The 19453-nt window shown below is 31.4% G+C and overlaps 1 pseudogene; it reads right to left on the bottom strand.

Annotated features, from left to right (window-relative positions):
* The window catches only part of LOC142615460 (wall-associated receptor kinase-like 9), a 47436-nt pseudogene extending 30541 nt beyond the window's left edge, over window positions 1–16895 (bottom strand).
* Window positions 16896–19453: the final 2558 nt, after the last annotated feature.

Below are 19453 nucleotides of genomic sequence, written 5' to 3'. Positions count from 1 at the left end.
ATAGTGGTGATTTAAAAAAAAAAAATTATTATTATGTGTTATGTGATATATTTTGATGTAGTCTTTAAATATCTAAACTTCGTTATTCTCTTTAATTTATTGTCTTTTAATATTTTATATTCTCGATTATGCATTATTAAGGTATACTTCAGTTTAACTCTTGATTGAGTTGTGTAACCGTTTGGAATGTTGAGCATGTTGATATTTGTTACTCGTTGTGCTTATCCAATTAACATGTTCGGACGGTGAATCTAATGTTTGATTGATTACTATTGTCAAATCTTGACTGTTAGCGTATGGTTAGGTTATATGTGGCTCAGTGATTATTATTTCTATTCTTTGATCTTTTTATTTTGTAACTTTTACACTATTTATAGCCAATGTGTTTAGTGAGGTTTGTTCATGATTTTACAGAAGACAGTTAAAGCTTCTTGACTCTCATGACTCGACCTCTAGAATAGGTGTAACTTTTTCTTTTTTTTGGTTTTTTTTTTTGGCCGTGTGTATTTCAAGAGCTTATATTTAAGGTCTACTTGGTTGAGAGCATGGAAAAGTAGGAGGATAGAAAATTAGAAAAAGATGGAAAAGTGGGGGATAGAAGAGATAGAAAATTTCTCTGTTTGGTTGAGAAGAAAATGAGATGATTGAAAATGTGGCTTGTATAAATTTATTCTCATACCTCTCTTAGATAACTTAAAAGAAAAAGTAATGAATTATATTTTCATTAATATTGTGTGTGGATGGACACTATTTAAAAAAAAAAAAAAAAAAAACTACAAGAACCCAAAAGAGATGAGAGAAAAAAAAAAAAAGTGGATGATTTGATTAACCAAAAAAAAAAAAACTGGAGGAGAAGTAACATAAAATGACAAAAATGAAAAAAGAAAGAAAATGATGAAAAAAAATAGAAGAAGACAAACCAAAATAGATGAGAAGTAAAAACTGAATGATGAAAAAAAAAAACCGAATAGTGAAAGAGGAAAGCAGAATGTTGTTGCACAAATATTTTTGACCAAAACGCCAATGACTTTTGTGTTTCCATTTTCTCCCCTGATTTCTCCCCAATTTAGGGAGATTGTATTTTGGTGAGCTCGGGGAGAAAACACTCAGGTTCCTTCCTCCCCTTTTCTCTCCCAACCAAACAACGCAAAATTCATTTTCTCTCATATTTTCATCTCCTCTTTTTCACCAAATGGACTGTTAGTAGTTGAGTTTGTATTAGGGTGTTCTGTCAAAAAATTTTCAAAGGGGGAGTTTGTTAGGACTTTTAGTGTTGGCTAATTCTATGACAAATTTAATTTTAATTTTGAATATTTTTGTTTGTAATAAGTATGGGTAATAAAGGCTGAAGGCTAAAGTTTCTTATCTAAAGACTTCAGTTAAGTAAAATACAGACCTCAGTCATGCAAGACTGAAGGTTCAAATAGAAATTTTGTAGACTCTCAATCGATCAAGATCCTAATATGGAAATTCCGGAGTTTTCCTTCCAAGTTTATTTTTGTAGCCACCTCAAGACCAAAGGCTACTTATATTTAAACCTTATTTCAACTCTAATGAGTCTAATCACAAGAGAAGGAAAACGGAGACACTAAACCTTAAAAGCCTTCTAGTTCTTCACCTCTCTAATTGACTATTCTTAAAATTAAGTTTGTTCACTTCCAAGCACAAAGATCACTACTTGTGTATTGGAGTTGTTTGAAACCACAACAACAACATCGAATCTTCAAGAATCCTTGGAGTGATTAAGAGATCAATTTTACGGTCTGCAAATTGAGTTGCAAAAACAACTTTGAAGGCACAAGAAAAGTCTACAATTGCTAGCAGGAATAGGAAGCTCGGGTACTTAATTTGACTACATATACGGGAAGTTATGTGAGCATCATTTATACTACAACAACAAACATAGTTGACTTATTGAGTGTGACAACAAATACAAGAAGTCATGTGTTTTTACTATTTATGTTTTCATTCCATGAACAAATATTGTTTCTCTCTCTCTCTCTCTCTCTCTCTCTCTATGTGTATTTATTCTTTATTGTTTTTCTTTTTATTTTTTATTTATTTAAAATCCATTTTGTATATTATGCTTGAATACGTTTTTTTTTTTTTTTTATACAAGAAAAAATTTATACGCTAGTCTAATCTAAGTGTATATGTATGTGAAGTCCCCTCCTAGATACTTGAACCCGGTCTTTGTCCCCTATACCCTACAAACACTTATACTTGTAGAGTGACTACCACACTAAGAGTGCGCGGTGGTAAAAATATGCATGACACGCGTGTTAACCACTAAGGCAACATACGTTTTAGTTTATGCTTTAATACTGAATTAGTAACTACTTAGTTGAATAATGGTATAAATTATTAAAATTGGTAGTGAAGCTTATTAAGGGTCTAAACATAATTCTCCACATTGGACAAAAATGATTCCAATGCAAACGTAGCACAATATTTTGAATTTGACTTGACTGATTCATCATTTGTTTGCTATTCAGATGAGTGTATAGTAAATTTTACTAGTACCTATCAAATTTGTCCCCATAGGGAATGGTTTTACAATTTACAGACTTAAATAGTTGGAAGGTGGTTTTATCTGCATGAACGAAATTGAAATTGCATGATGCAACAATTCGTTTCCTAACTAAAGTTCAATATTTACTAGACATGAAGAAGAATATAATCTCAGTGGATTTGTTAGAATCCAAAGCTTTGAATATTGTTATGGAAAATGGAACTATACAAAGTAATATTAGGTGCATTATTAGTGATGTGGACTACATATCAAAGTAACTTATATTTCTTTAAGGGCCTGTTTGGATTGAAGAAAGTAGAGTATAGTTTGGTTGAAAAATAAGCTATTTTTCGGGCCAACTCTATCATACTCCTCTTCACTCCACCTCAATCCAAACGGATCATAAAGGGAGTACAAGTTCAGATGGAGCTACCAAAGTTTTGGTAAAATTAGGGAGAATTAGGGTTTCAATATCCACCTTCTTTGTACTATCATATTATAAAATAAAGAATAAAAAATCTGTTATTTCATATTTTATTCAAGTCATTTAAACTAAAAGATGAAATTCGAAACTTTTGTTTTTAAATACCACTGTCCAAATGAACCAAAAGGAAAAAGAACACTAAAAAAAAATATTTTAAGGTTGAATTTCATGAAGATATTGAAATTGTTAGAGATATATTAGCCCATTAGTATAAGCCCAAGCCTAATTCTACTTTGTGTGCAAGCCAAGTCTTCTACTTGTACTAGAAGTCTATTAGTCTAGGGTTTAGTCTACTATATATACACATGTTATGGTTCATTGTAATACAGGATTTGTACTACACTCTAATATATTATTGATGTAGCCCTTTAGAGTTTCCTCCATGGATGTAGGCTGTTAGGCTGAACCACGTTACCCTCGTGTGTTATTGTGTTCTACACTTTATGCTTTCGCTTCCGCATCCATACTAGCATATTCAACATGGTATATCAATGCTAATATTTAACAGAAATTACTACATGTACATGTATTGATTGTTAGGTCTGAAACAATCTCTTTCCCCTATCACATGAAAAATTGTGTTAGGGGAACCTTAGACTATTGGTAGCGATAATTTAACGAAGTTAAATTAGCTACAAGGCTCTTGGCGTAGAGCCCTGTTCTCAATCATGTAACAATATGATTTGTGTTTTTAGTTTTATATTTATTTTGATAATTTAGTGAGTATAGAGACATACCTATAATGACCATCTTCGATTTAGATTTTCGCTTGTTGCAAATATAACTACCATCTGTGTTTTCACAATCCAACTTGTTTCCGCAATAATTGAGATCATTGACTTCACATTCATTAATATCTATCATAGGATAACAAAAAAATTAATAAATTTATTTTTGGAGCTCTCACCATTCGGATCCTTTTCATTTATGTGTGTTAGTTTGACAAACAAATTAATAATAAATTCATTAAAGTTTTGTGCAATTTATAGCTCAACCCACACATAGACTGACAAGAAATTACAAAATGAGGAGTAATTCTTAAGTACTTTTGGAGTATGGAGAATAATGCTCATTCCTCTCACATTCATGTGAGAACAGAGAGCACAATTTCTTTACTCTGAGAGTACATACCTAAGAATTTTCCCAAAATGGGAAGGAAAACGTTGATAATACTACCATATTTTACTTTAAAAATATTTATAATTACAAATTGACATTGTTATGAATTTTATTGATACCACATCAACACATAATAAATAAATTTATTAATTATATATCATAATTATTTTTTTGAAAAGTTGACACTTGACATAATTTATATTATTTATAAGATGATTTCCCTCTTTGAACTAGACTTTTATGTGATGCAAAAATACCCTCAGTAATGAAGGATAACTTCTCTTAGAAATAGGGTTATAAATAGCAAATTTTATTTTGAATTCGAAAAGAGAACTCCTAAATTTTATGATGCTTTTCCCTTCAAGTTCATTTTCTTTTTATTCCCTAAAATTTAGCATTTTTTTATTATTTTTTCATCCAAATAAAAGTAAAACACCTCCAATTTAAAAAATAAAAAACTAAGAGAACTCCTAAAATTTAACTTTCTTTCCCTTCACATTCATCTTATTTTTCCTACCCAAACTTTTTTCTATATTACTACGCCACTTTTAAACACATGTTCAAAAAAGAAATTACAGATATTGCTTATCTCTAAAATTTATCATTTTCATTTTTTTTTTAAATGAAAAAAATATTTTCAAATTAAAATAGATGCAAATTATTAAACTTTACGTAAAAAATAGATGAGCCTCTAAGTATGTGCAACATGCATGTTTAGAGGTTAGTTGTTTATAAACTAAATATTGTAAAATTTGTAGTATCTCTAATATCATCCAAAATAGTATTATAATTTTAATGTAAACATATGCTTGGTTTAGAGATTAATCCTTAACCCAAAATGATTTAGTGATAAAAAATGGTTAATCCTTAACCCAATATATTAGCCCAATAATAATAATGGACCTACCGTTAGTTTCAGGGGGGAAAAGAAAACCGTCAAATTCTAAAAATAAAAATAAAACATATTGAAACCTGAAGATTGAAACTTGAAGATTAAAGTGGCCGCAATACTAATTGAGGATTAATTGTGATCTTAGCATTACTAATTGAAATAATGAATGGTAGATGGGAATTGACTAAACCCTTTGGTCTTCACTCTTTAGTCACAGTTTAAGGTCATGTGATCACACAAAATAAGAAATTTAAAAAGAGAAGCTAAGGGACAGTGACATAGAAGGAGAGAGTGAGAAGATGAAGAGGCGAAGAAGCCTAAGAAATTCAAAGACAACTACAATAGATGGAGAATTGTAAAGACAAAGTGATTGAAGAAAATGATGAAGAAGAAGAAAGGCAAAAGAAACAGTAAAAAGTTTTGGTTAAATTCTGGCCCATATACATTTACTAACCGAAATCTGGAATACATCCTTGCATAAGAGAAACAACCTGATAAATTCTGGTATTTCTAGTGGTACGTACGTTTCAACTTTGTTTCTAGACTGACTTGGGAACCAATTAGGTAAATACCAATCGTATTGGTCGCTACGGTATGAAATTAACTCCCTAATCAAAATTGGTTTAGGTAAAATATGTTTAAGTAACAAATAATAAGTGTCCATTTAAAATGTATTATATTATTATTCGATACTTTAAATGAAGAAGAATAATTGAAAATATTATTATGCAAGCGGCTTTATATTTTTGAGTTTATATTTCTAACATAGAATACAATTTCAAGTATGAGCTATCTATAATAGAATCTATCTGTTTAAACTCAAAGGCCCACTCATTACTGATTAGTACTAATTAAAAAGCATACGACTATCGGTATACACGTGTGAGTAAAATCTCACATTGAATAATGATAAGAATAATGTATTAATTTGGGAAAGGTTGCTTCAGAGGATGTATTAATTTGGCCCCACACTCATGATGGAAGGTACACGTGCAAGTCAGGATATATGTTTTTGAAGGAAGAAACTGAGCTGCATTGTTCACAGCAGCACTCACTTTCGGATTCAAAGCTTTGGAAGGGTTTGTGGTCTCTTCAAGTGCCAAACAAAGTGAAGAATTTGGTGTGGCGTGCTTGCCGTAATGCAATGCCAACAAAAGCAAATTTGGTGAGAAGGAAGATCATTGACGACCCTTTCTGTGACCGCTGCCATGAAGCTCATGAAACTGCTTTGCATGCCATATGGTTGTGTAAGGAAGTTGATGGTATTTGGGCTGATTCTGAGTTATGGTCTTGTCGAAGGGAGGCACCTTTTCTAAGCTTCAAAGAGCTACTTTCCTGGATGATAGAGCAGCAGAATAACACCGAACTCTTTGCCATGACTGCGTGGATGATATGGAGACAAAGAAACCAGGTACGTCTCAACCAAGCAGCTTGCAACGTCGACCAAATTGCCCAACAATCCAAGGAGATGCTTGCTGAGTACCAGGCTTGCCAGACTACTCGGACAATGTCTCTGTCAGATAGGCAAACACGTAGCAGGCAGACAGGGGCGGCCCAACATAATTTGGGGCCTAAGGCAAAAAATTTATGCGTGGCCTTTTGTATGTAAATATTAATTACACAAATATTTAATACTAATCAAATCAAAGTTAATTTGATATATTAAATACATAATTTGATAAATAATACCAACTAAACTAATGTTAATTTTATATAGGGAATTGAATATTATAGTTGAACCATAAATATTAATAAAATGAAATAAAAATATATTACGATTAAAAAAGATACTTTATTTTGGATATATGACGATGCATAACTAAGTAAAATTGTAATCTAATTTTTAAATTTATATCTTGTTTTGAAGAGAAAGGGATAGGTATTATTTAGTGTGTGGCTTTGTAATATATCGATTTACAAAAATTAAAGTCTCAAATTATTAGGGGAGATTAATCTATAATTGATAATTTAACACATTTGCAACATTTTTTGAAACATTTTAGGGTTTCAATTGAGTTAGGGTTCTATTGGTCTCGTACTTTGAAAGTCTTAATAGAAATGAAAAAGAAAAAAGGTGTTAAAAGCGAGTAATTCTTAGGTACTCCCGGAGTACGGAGAATGGTGCTCCCTCCTTTCACATTCATGGTAAAATTCACTAATTAAATTCATAGTGGGGTCCACCATGAATGTGAAAGGAGGAAGTACCATTTCACTATACTCCGGGACTACCTAAGAATTTTCCGCTAAAAGCACTATAAAATGTTCAAAATATAATGTGACATTGACTCTCATTCATAAACTTCATCAATTTAACTAATGAAGGTTTATATCACTTTTTTTATGATTAATAACATAGTAATTTGTAAGCTAATATTAAAATTTATAGTATCATCAATATCACTAATAAAAAAAATTCACAACTTTAAAATATATGGAATTTTATAAAAATTTGGGCCTGTAACCGTGAGGAGTGAGACATTTTTTTCAAGGTAGAAATTTTGTTTTTTGGCAGGGCCTTAGGCCTAGGGCTAACTTGCCTAGGCCTTGGGCCGGCCCTGCAGGCAGAGGTGGATCGCTCCACCAGTGGACATGGCAAAAATCAATTTTAATGGGGCAGTCTTTTCAGGCGAGAACAAGTCAGGCATCGGCATCGTAATCAGAGACAGTTCGGGCTTGGTCATTGCGCCATGTTCAAAGAAGCTACAGCAAGCTTATAGCAGTGCGGAAGTTGAAGCACTAGCTGCTGCCACGGCCTTGTTCTTTGCAGCTGATATTGGTATTAATAAAGCAATTTTGGAAGGCGACTCAATGGAGGTTATCACAGCACTATCTCAGGAGGCTCCTATACTGTCCTCAATTGGTCCATGGATTGTTGATGCTAAGGTCTACTCAAATAGTTTTTTTAAATTGCAATTCTCTCATGTAAGGAGAGAATGTAATAGTGTGGCTCATAATCTGGCAAGATATGCAATAGACATTCCAGATTTTATAGTGTGGATGGAGGATGTTCCATTACATGTTTCACCTATTTTCCAAGCTGATTTAGCTGGGATATCTTAATAAAGTTCAGTCTTTTCCCCCCTAAAAAAAAAAAAAAGTGATAAGAATAATGAGTGGTTAATATAATATAGTTAAACTCATATCTATTGGGCTTAAACTTTTTGGGTTGGAATGTCTAGATCCATAGTCCAAGATGGATACAAAATAAATTACATTAGATTGTGTTTAGAGAAATTCCTAGAAGGATGTAAAAATAAAATATATTAGTTTGTGTATGGGTGTTCAGTGAAGGAGCATGGTTAGTTCTATACATGACTCAATGCCTAGAATGCTTTTAAAAAATGATATAAAATTCAATATTTCTTAGTAGATAACATTTAGCTTTATAGCAAAAATTAAAAGTTTGAAACTATGAAAATAAATAGGAGATGAAAAAGAAAAAAAATTAGTGGAGGTGCTAATTTTATTGCCATGTAAAGTAAAAGGATATAAGTACATATTTGATCCAAAATAAAAATTAACATGACTATGTATTTTAAAATTTAACCATAGAAATGCATATTCTTTATGCTCTTCACACACATATCAAATTTTGTGCCAATTAAATGTTATTTACTATATGATCCACAAACTTATTTTTCATGCATAATTTTATACTTAAAAAACTTGTAATTTATTTTATACAATTGATTGCTGATAAAACTATTAATATTTAATTTTCTAGAAATTTCGCAAGCATAAAGTATATAACAAGAAAATGTAATCCAATAGTAGATTTATCAAAATTCACATTTAATAAAAAGATATTGAATGAAGTTGTAGTCTAAGGTTATAACCAAATTTGTAGTCAAACTTTATCTTTTTTAAAAATGTAAGGTTTATTATTTTTATTTGAAAAATGTTAAAGTTAATATAAATTTTATATAGTAAATTTTACAACTTGATAAGACAATGAATGTAATTTGTAGAATTCAACCATCTAATATATGAGTGTTAGATTTTTATTTTTATTTTTTGTAATTAGTGACACATAAATTTGTATACTCTATATAATAGAATTTTATAATATTACTAACATCACTTTTTTCATTATTGAGTGTGATGCACTATTTTAATACGTCAATGGTGAAACTCACGACACATGACAAGTAAAGAAATTTTGAAAGAGTTGTGTGTGTGTGTGTATTCCTCCCCTTTTTCAGGAGAGGTAAATTTTGTGAGAGGCAAACAACTTTCTAATAAACTAACAAATGGGGATGCCAAAAAAAAAAAAAGAAAAAAAAACCTATTTTACATTATCAAATACCGTTTTATCTATTTTACCAACCTATTTCACAACTCATCTAACATCTCAATTTCCATTTTTACATACAACTCATTAAAATAATATAGACTTTATCAACAAATAAATAGTCACTTTTATGAGGAGATAAGAGGAGAGAAGAGAGAGAGTCTAATTGGTTTATGAGGAGAGTGATTAAAATAGTCACTTTTATGTTTACAACCATGCTACAGTTGCATATATGCAACCTTCATGTAGCAAGGATTGGAAAAAAAATTTTAAGTTTGCATACACGGATGTTGCATGATTTTAAGGGTTTAAGTGGTAAAATAACAACGGGGGTTTTTACACCCTCAATGCTAGTGCTAACAAGTGTTATGTCCATTCAACAAAAAAGTAACTACTAATCAGGGTCGCTGCCTCTTTTAGTCTCGCCTCCCTTCCTTGCTTGTGATTCTAAATGAATTGGAATCTAAATTTGGGACGTGTGTGAGATTGTCACCGGGAGTGGGAGTAGAATTCCGTAGTCAATTTAAATTTCTTTAATTTATATTATATTAAGTTAATATTAATTCAATAAATAATTTATTTAGGAAACGAGAAAAAAGTGGACAGTGAGATCCAATTACAATAATATATAATAGAATTGTAGATATACGCTCTGTTTGTTTTAGCAATAATATTTTATTAAAAATGAATTATTTTCCTAAAATTATTTTCTATAAAACTATCTCATTTTCCTATATTTGATAGTAACCTTAAATGAGTTAAAAAATAATCTCCACACTTCTCTTATTTAACTTGTTGTGAGATATAGTTGTTGTTTTTTTTTTTTTTTTTAAATTTAGTGGAAAACAATATTTAAAAGTAAGTTGTACTTTTTCTGTTGACCAAAGATAGTTTTCCTTTGATTTATTTTTTCTGATGTTACCAAATACTGAAAAATACAAAAAACTATCTTTACACAAAATATTCCATTAAAACAAACATAATTTAGATATAACATAAATTAACCACTAAAAAAATGTTATCAAGATCCTATTCCTATGATATTATATTATATAGAATAAATAAAAGGCGTAAATGCACTTTTAGTCTCTACATTTTAAACTTTTCCCATTTTGGTCTTTACATTTTATTTTTACCACTTTTAGTCCCTAATGCGGGACATTTAAGTCCTTGAAGTACTATTCCGTCAGCCAACTAACGGGGAAACTGATGTGAGCATTAAAATATTATTAAAAAAATTATTTACATTTTTTAAATCCCAAAACTAAAAAAAAAAATTAATTACTCAAACCCCACCCATCAAAGAACAGAAACCCAGCAAAAGAATAGAAACTCGTACCCGAATCTAAATCCGAGAAATAAACCCAGCACCCAAACCAATATATGACAAACCCGAATCTAAATCCAGCAACCAAATCGTTTTAAAAAAAAAAAATCCAACAACCAAATCTAATCTCTATCAAATCTAGAAAAACAAGGAACAAATCAAAGAAACCAACAGTGCATGTCGAAGAGAACAAGAGCAAACCCAGAATCAAACTTCACCTTCTCACAATCAAACCCAGAACAAGAGCAACAATACCCATCAAACTTCATGTTCTCACAATCAAACCCACCACCACCATCGATTAAGAGCAAGTCAAACCCAACCAACAAACCCATCTCTTAGCAACCAAACACAACAACAAGTAACAAAAAACTTAAACAAAAATTCTATGGTTTTTGGGTTTGGAGCAGATCTGAGTTTTTGAATTTGGAGCAGATCCAACGACATCATTTCTGCGATCTCGACAGCCCAGCAGTCACAAAATTCTTAAAGCTACTGACTTTCCCGGATATCTTTTCAATCCCAGTCACGAGCATTTGGTTAGAATTCCCAATCTCCAATATCAAACCGTCTTTCTCCTTCACCAACTTGTTGATTTGCTTCGAAACCTCGTCCCTCGCCTTGTTCACCTCCGCCAACTCCGTCGTTACCTTCTCGTCCAACCTAGCTGCCTCCTCCTTCTCGCGCAAAAGCATCGTCCCTCTGCCTCCCCCACTTGTTGCGCTTCTTGATCGCCTCGTGCGCCAAAGCCTTCAGCCTGTTGAATGAAAACCTGCAACTCCAATTTCGTACTCTCCGCCGCCTCGCGCGCTTGCCTCTCCCGATCGAGCTCGGCGAGAAGCTCTCGAAACCTCTCCATCGACACATCCTCCGCACTCGGACTCTTTATCGAAATCGGCGAGCTGGGTTTCTATTCTTTGATGGGTGGGGTTTGAGTAATTAATTTTTTTTGCTGGGTATGAGAGTATGAGTTTCTATTCTTTTGCTGGGTTTCTATTCTTTGATGGGTGGGGTTTGAGTAATTAATTTTTTTTTTTTAATTTTGGCATTTAAAAAATGTAAATAATTTTTTTAATAATATTTTAATGCTCACGTCAGTTTCCCCATTAGTTGGCTGACGGAATAGTGCTTCAAGGACTTAAATGTCCCGCATTAATTGGTTTAGAGACTAAAAGTGGTAAAAATAAAATGTAAGGACCAAATTGAAAAAAGTACAAAATGTAAAGATTAAAAGTGCATTTACGCCTAAATAAAAACAGAAACCACCGAAACATAGCAGGGTGGTCGATACCGTACTAGCCAGTGCACCGGTACCGATACACTTTTATTTTGTACCGAAAAAAATACCGGCCGTACTGGCCGCATACCGGCCATACCGGTCAATTTCGGGCAATACCGGCTGGTACCGGGCGTACCGGCCGGTAAAAAAAAAAAAGCATTTTTTTTTTTTTTTTTAGTTTTGTAATTTTTGAATTTTTGTAAGAGCATAATGATAACTTATTTACATTAACTTATTAGTATTATTTGTTTTCTTAGTATGCAATGAACAACTAAGCTTTCTATTTTTTATATTGTGTTTTTTTTTTCCTTTTAATTGATACTAAAGTCTAAAACTATGAATAATTTTTTCTGAATTGAGGTAATGTTTTATCATAAAATTTTATATTTACTATAATATAAGTGAAATATTATATGCTTATAAAAATGGTTCTAGAGATTTTGGTGTGTGTGTGTGTGTGTATATATATATATATATAAAATAGCGGTAAACCCGAAACGGTACACCGGTATTGACCGGTATCCGAAATATATCGTACCGGTGACCAAACCGGTATAGCCTCTGGTACGGTATTGACTTCCTTGAAACATAGTATCTGGCTCCGTCAAAAGTTAGAAGCAAGAAATGGACGTGCCATGACAATAATTAATTAATTATCTCAAAGTTCTCTAAAAAAGGAAATATCAAAGTCACTTTAGCTTTCTATCTTTTTCTTTAAAAAGAAAAAGAGTATTACACGACACTTCTCCCTCCAATCTTGCTACGAAGGGGCCTTTACCGAAAGAGAAGGTATTACACGACACTTCTCTCTCACGATTTATCAGACTCACACATGATGTAAGAGAGAAATGTTTTATTAGGAGACTATCTCATAAAATCATTTTTCTTTAAAAAAATATAATATTGTTTTCTCAATTATTATTATAACATGGAGTACGTAGTAATTATATATGTGATTAGATTATTATAAACTGGAAATACATATTTTACACTTTGAATTAAATTTAGATGAAAATATATATTTCAGAATAAAGTGCAAAACATTAGCTTAAGATGAAAATATGAAAATACAGAATTTACAATAAAAGGGGGGGGGGGGTGAGTGTGTTAAAAATAAATTTTTTTTTTAAACAAATTCTAATCTTATAACTAATCTAGTTAGTAAGCATTATTTTGAGGGTATTCTATATGAGAATTTAATTTTTAAAATATGCATTCTGACATAATTATAATGCACAAAAATGGCCATAAGAATTAGAGAGGGTTTATGATATTTCCTATAACTCAAAAAAGATTATTGTAATTTACCAACAAAAAAAAAAAAGTTTGTGCTGCAGTAATAGTATTGCGAAATGGCAGCCTGGCACAAAATTTTATTGAATCATAGGTGTAGCAAAAAATGATTAAATTGAAGTATTTTGGAGTAAGTATGTGTGTGTGTGTGTGTGTATATATATATATATATATATATATATATATATTGTGTTAATGGGTGCCTTTAAGGAAATTGTTAATAAACTATATTAGAAAAGTTTTGACATCACTTTTATAGAAAATATAAAAAGTTATCAACAAAATTAATTGTTTTAAAAATAGTTTCTAAACCAATGCCCTTAGAGCATTTTTTAACATTTCCCTATATGTAGTTGATACGAGAAAGTGGTATCCAACCTAAGGAAATGGAAAATACAAAAACTATATTTACATAAATTTTTCCACTGAAATGAACAGAGCATTAGGTCAAACTATTTCATTTTCTACTCATGAGACACACCTCTAAGGTTTACGTTAACGGATACCCTTAAGGTAATTGTTAATAAACTATAATAGAAAAATTTTGACATTACTTTCATTGGAAATATAAAAAGCTGTCAACGACATTTATTATCTTAACATTTTCTCAATAAAATGGTTCTAAAAATAGTTCATGAACTAATATTATTAGGAGATTGCTTAACATTTCACTTTAATGTTTTATACAGCTAATAGTGATACATTGAAAAATATTGGCATTATACTAGTGTAATGAAAGTACTTGTTAGATATATGTTAGTAAAAATAGTACTATTATATAAAGGTAAACGATTTAGATAAAATTTGAAACAACTGGTAATTGTTTAGAAAAAATTATTAAATAATAAACTATAAAAAGAAGTTTTATTTTTTCAAATTTTTTATTCTTTTATCAAAGTTATAAAAACAAGTTTGGTTTTTTTTTTATTATTTTTTTTTTATCATCTCCAGCACAGTGCTCTAGCCTACACATAAATCATGTCTTTTTTTCTTTTCTTTTTTAATTTTTAATTTTTTTTATACAAAATAGAAATTCTACTTTGGGCTAATCTAAGTGTATATATGTGTGTGAAACTCACTTTTAAAAATTTGAACCCCAATTCTTACCTCTCACACCCCACAAACAATTATACTTATGGAGTGACCACCACATCAAAAGTGCGCGGTGATCTACATATACATTATGTTAAGAGCCAACTATATATAAACGCTCTGTTTGTTTCAACAATGCTGTTTTCTAGAAAATGAGTTATTTTCTTAAAAGTATTTTCTATGAAACTATCTCATTTTTCAATGTTTGGTAGCAACTTTAAATGAGTTGAAAAACAACCTCCTAACTTCCCTTATTTAGTTTGCTGTGAGATAGAGTTGTTTTCCAAAAAAATTTAATGGAAAAAAATCTCTAAAAATAAGTCATACTTTTTTATATTGACCAAAGATAGTTTTCCTTTGACTCATCTTTTTTTATGCTACCAAATACTAAAAAACAAGGAAAACTATCATTATACCAGGTTTTCCATTGAAACAAACGGAGCGAAAATATAAACTAAATTATACTTTTCCCTTAAAGTTTGAGGTTATTTTCATTTTGACCCTTACTTTTCAAAATTTTCATTTTGATATTTCATATTGGATTTTGTTTTCATAATATTGCCCACAAAATTCATTTTTATTAGAAATATGACCGTCCATAATATGTATAAGATAAGATTCTTCACAGTTTATTCAAAGATTAGGTAGATATTTAAAATGTTTAAAGAAATTGCTACAATTTGATAATAACTCAAAAAGTTCTATATACTAATACAATTAAAAAAACTAAGTCTCATTAACATTTTTTATGTGCTATATATTTTTTAAAAAGCTAAGTTTAAAGTTTCAACAAACAGTTCAAGAAAAATAATCAAAATTTAATGAATATCATATAATTATATAATATTTTTGAAATAAAATAAATGCTTACTTCATGATCATTTAATAGTAAATTTCAGTAATTAAATTTATAATAAGACTTACTATTTATGTGAGAGCAGAAAGTACATATAATCATTTAATGAGGTATATATTTATTGTATTCAAAAAGTATTTTATAATTTTGCACGAAAGAAATGCTCTTATGTGATATATACTTTAAAATTAAAAAGAATAAAACCCATTTCCCACTTATTTGACAACGAAACCTCGTTCCTTCTCCCTTTCAAAGTCTCTCTCTCTCTCTCTCTCTCTCTCTCTCTCTCTCTTGTTCAAACAATTAGATGAGAAATTCAAAACAACACTCCCTGAGCCTTTTAGTATTTGCTCTCACCCACCCACTGTTTTTTTCTCTTTTTCTCGCCCCACCTCTTTTTCCCAAGCAAGTAGATCTGGCGAAGGAGCTGGCTTGGCTTTTGTTAAGGATGAATGAAGAAAACAACTTTTAGAAACCCATGTTCGAATGGCAAACCAGTGCCCGGTTTAGAAAACTAGGCTATCGACCATGGTTCAAGTGTTTCCTAGCTAGAAAATTCAACTTTTTCGGTTTTGTGGGCTTCAAAAATTGGATTGGTGATCGATTTGCGGTTAACCTAGTTCGACCAAATGGTTTGGGATGATTTCTAAAACCATGTGAAAGGCACTTAATGGTTAAATTACTAACAAAAATAGATAGTATAACCAATATGAAAGGTCCAACAGACAATTTGGCTTATATGATCTTCTCTATTGAAATGAATCACTACACTTTTATATAGAGAAAATAAAATCTTAACCATAAAATAAATAAATAAAATGAAATTTACTTGAAATGGAGAGAATGGTGTTCGGGTCCAAAAATGGAGTATATAAACTAGTATTTGAAGTTTACCATCACATCCTCCTTCAACATAAGGATTTCCTCTGTATTTCCGAGCACAGTCACAATAAAAGGTGTAGACGTCTGGGTAAGAACAACTGACTTTGCGTCTATTTTTTAGCAAGTTAAAGAACTCTCGCGAATCGTTGTTCCATTGAAATATTGCCCATTCCAGCACCACGGGAACATATTCCCAATATTGCACAGAAGAAGGATCTGGTTTGTTTTCCTTCAACCAAACTTGGTCCGCTAGAAAGGCATATTTGCAGCCCTTTATTGCTCCCTCTCTGTCATTTGATTCGTTTACACTTCTGAAGTCAACATCAAATGCTTGAAGGTTTGATGGGATATTCTTCGACTCGCAGCAGCTGAAACCTGAGCATGCATCTTCTTTGTCTACACTTTGAGTCCCTCTTGCAATCTGACTTGCACCCGAAAACCTTAGGAAAAATTCCAGCTATTGTTGCAAAGTTGTCGCAACCAACCGAAATGAATGCAAAGTTCGTAACACTGTGGTTTCCCGTGAGCTGACAAAACTTCGAATAAATGATTGGGATTTGGACTTGAACCGTTGGAGCAAAAGAATAGTGGCTATTTAATGGCTTGCTACTAATATTGATTTGCCGCACCTCCATGTCCATATTAGTTAAGAAGGCTTTAGCAGAGCCGCCAGTTCCATTGCAAACAATTTCGAACCACTTGTCCAAGTAGCAATCTGGTCCAATTCCAAACGGGTATGGAATTTGAAGGTGTCCACAGGACCACAGCTACTTCTACAATTGGGTTTTGCTATTGGTGGTGCTGCTTCTGCTAACTCGCATGCAAGCAGAAGTATATAAGTAATTCGTAATACCAAATGTACAGCCATTTTTTTCGGGTGTTACTCAACCTTCTCATATGTCATGTCTCTCGCAACAAGAAGACTTTTATAGACTTCTGCCACTCACATGTTCTCATATATGTTGCATAGAACAGTGGCGGATCTTCTAGGTTGGTTGCTAAAAAACTTACATTTTACAAAATTTAATAAAGAAACAACTTAAATATATCAATTTTATAAATAAAACACGCAAATATATAAAATATTACAATTTTTTGTGCTAACAAAAAGAATAAGAAGAAAAAAACTAATAAAATATAAAGTATAAATTAAAATTGCTAATATGAGAATAATAAAGTGACTATAACAATTTCATAATAAATCTTATGCAACAAGTTGTTAGCATGTTATTGCTAGGTAAAACATGTTAATATTGAACCTGAATTAGAATTAGTAACAGCTTACCACATAAGTTTATTGTAAAAATATTGTGGATGTAACATTACTCTTATATTTATTGAACTCAAATTTTTATGATTTTCAAGTAAAGGTATTCATCATATTAATTAGGATGGTCAAAATAGGTCAATTTAGTATATAATTTTTTTTTAAAGTATCTATATACATTTATTTCAAATTAGGGTGTTCATAGAACATATTAATTTAAAATAATTTTTTATATAATTTTTTTTTGTATGTATAATTTTTTTTTTTTACCACCTCACTTGCAAGTAGAGCTGTCAATGCATAGGAGAAAAAAATCCACCCTCGAAAGGATAGATACATGCATTTAATACATGTAATACTACCCATTGCATAAAGATAAATGGGAAAAACCAAGCCCCGGTTGGTTCAAATTAAATAAATTTGAATCTTCTTTTGGCAATCCTAGTAAGGCAAGGGGTGGGGGCATCTTAAGAGATCATGATGGCAACTGGGTCAAGGGATTTACTCGAGCCGTTGGCTTGGCTTCCAGCCCTATTGCTGAACTTTGGGCGCTAAGAGATGATCTCATTATGTGCAACAATCTTAATACTTAATCCCTTGTTGTTGAGATGGATGCTTCTATGATTATTAATATGCTTTGCAATGACAATGCTCGGTCTAGATCCTTATCTCCTTTAGTTGATGATTGCAGAGTTCTTCTCAACAGGATCCCACAGCACAGAGTTCAACATTGTTATAGAGAAGCGAATACATGCGCCGATGCTTTGGTGAAAATGGGAGCAGATCACAGTATAGATTTTGTTTATTTTGATAATCTTCCTATGTGTATTTTGAATCAAATCAGGCAGGATGCCTTAGAAACTTTGCATTGCAGGCGTAGTAGTAGCTGTGCTGCTATGCCTTAGTTGTTTTTTTCTTTTCTTCTCTTTTATTGTATTCCTCTTTACCCAAAAAAAATAAACCCGGTGCATAGGAGAAAATTCCACCCTCGTTTGAAAGGATAGATGCATGCATTTAACACATAGACCACTGCCAATGATAGAGGAAATGGGGCCCACTTTGACCCGCAAGGAAAAATGAGCACCCGCTTTTGTCGATATGGCTTTTCCCACTACATATATAATACAAAGCAAAATGTTACTGTGGCGTACACCACAGTAACATTTTGCTTTGTATTATATATATATAGGAAAAATGAGCACCCGCTTTTGTCGATATGACCACAGTAACATTTTGCTTTGTATTATATATATATAGGAAAAATGAGCACCCGCTTTTGTCGATATGGCTTTTCCCACTACATATATAATACAAAGCAAAATGTGACTGTGGCGTACACCACAGAAACATTTTGCTTTGTATTATATATATATATATATATATATATATATGTATATTAAAATTTTCGATCTTCTCCTTCACAAAATTCCATTAATTAAAAAAAAAACCTCCCTCTCAAAATTATATTTATGAGTTGTTTTAATGAGTTAAGCTTTTTTCTGGGTGAGTCACATATATCATGTCACTCACAACAAGAGGACTTTTACAGACTTCTCACCTCTGTTACTCGGGGTTGATATCAAATGCAATATCCTACTTGGTGTAATTGCTCCATTCCCTCTTAAAAATGTTTTCGCTCAATTCTTTTAAACTTTTTCTAACTTTATTATACAAAAGTGAAAGTGAAAGCAAAAAATATGAAGATGATAAAAAGTGTTTGTGAGTGGAGAGGGAATAACTACATCTAGTGAACCCGATCTTAATTTGCTAATGATAGAGAGGAGACGGGGCTCACTCAGACCCCATGAAAAAAAAAAAAAAAAAAAAAAAAATAGCACCTGCTTTCATCATTGTGGCAAGTAAGATGTTGCTTTCATGTGTGTGTATATATATATCATCAAAAACATTTTTGTAAGAAACAAGAGATAATGAGTCAGAATTTGTGTCTTCTTCAGAAACAATTTCTTTCTCATTTCTTGAAATAACACAAGCAGCATTTTTTGAAGTAGAAGTCTCTTCAGGTTTGACTTTCAAATCAGTTTTGGCATTTAAATCAGCAAGCATTTTTCAACCTTATCAATAGTTTTACTTTGAGAAGATTTGAAAATTATTTTTTCTCTTTGATTGGGTAAATCAATCAAAGGTGTCTTAGGTTTTAA

The sequence above is a fragment of the Castanea sativa genome, chromosome 11 (assembly GCF_040712315.1).
Source record: "Castanea sativa cultivar Marrone di Chiusa Pesio chromosome 11, ASM4071231v1".
In the NCBI taxonomy this organism is placed as follows: domain Eukaryota; kingdom Viridiplantae; phylum Streptophyta; class Magnoliopsida; order Fagales; family Fagaceae; genus Castanea; species Castanea sativa.
The sequence above is the reverse complement of the archived record's forward strand: the minus strand, read 5'-3'. Positions and strand labels throughout refer to the sequence as shown.